At 34.8% G+C, this 982-nt stretch overlaps 1 long non-coding RNA gene across 1 annotated transcript in view; it reads left to right on the forward strand.

Moving 5' to 3' along the window:
• LOC105001066 overlaps positions 1-982 on the forward strand; it is a 62,376-nt gene that overhangs the window by 60,790 nt on the left and 604 nt on the right. The window lies entirely within an intron of this gene.

Genomic DNA, 982 nt, shown 5'->3' on the forward strand with positions numbered 1-982 from the left:
AATCTCCACCATGACCCGTCTGTCTTGGGTGTCCCTACAAGGCATGGTTCATAGTTTCATTGAGTTAGACAAGGCTGAATGGATAAATGAGTTAGACAAGGATGAATGCATAAAGATGTAGTATACAAATACAAAGAAATACTAACCATAGAAACAAATGAAAATCTGTGATTTGTAACAACATAAATGGTCCTAGACAAATACTGTATGTTATCACTTATATGTGGAATCTGAAAAATAAGACAGATGAATGAATATAGCAAAACAGAAACAGACTCTGAGGTACAGAGAACAAGCTAGTGGATACCAGTGGGCAGAGGGAAGGAGAGAAGGGCAATGTAGGAGTAGGGGATTAAGACGTATGAACTACCATGTGTAAAATAAATAAACCACAAATTTATATTCTGCAGCACAGGGAATTTATAATTCCTTTAAATAGAATATATTCTATGAATGTATTGAATAGTATTGAATAATCTATAAAAGTATTGACTACTGTAAATGTTGTATACTTTAAATGAATATAATATTGTAAGTTAACTAAATTTCAATATAAAAAAGTTCCTAACTGTAGTTCAATGCATGGTGATGAGAAGCCATAGGCATGCACTCTAAAAGTCTTTAGGAACAAGTCAAACCTTAGTAATCATCAGAAATTCCAACTTGGAGGGATACTGTTGACTATCCAAAATGTAATGCAAAACTCCCCTCTCTTCATTTAAATAATTTTTTGGAGTATAGTTACTTTACAGTGTTGTGTTATGTGCTGCTGTACAGCAAAGTGAATCAGCTATATGTATACATACATCCCCTCTTCTTTGGATTTCCTTCCCATTTAGGTCACCAGAGGGCATTGGGTAGAGTTCCCTGTGCTATACAGTAGGTTCTCATTTCTTATCTATTTCATACATAGTAGTATATGTATGTCAATCCCAGGATCTCCCAATTCATCACTCCCACTTTCCCTTTTGGTGCCCATACA

The sequence above is a fragment of the Bison bison genome, unplaced genomic scaffold (assembly GCF_000754665.1).
Source record: "Bison bison bison isolate TAMUID 2011002044 unplaced genomic scaffold, Bison_UMD1.0 scf7180017864378, whole genome shotgun sequence".
Classification (NCBI taxonomy): domain Eukaryota; kingdom Metazoa; phylum Chordata; class Mammalia; order Artiodactyla; family Bovidae; genus Bison; species Bison bison.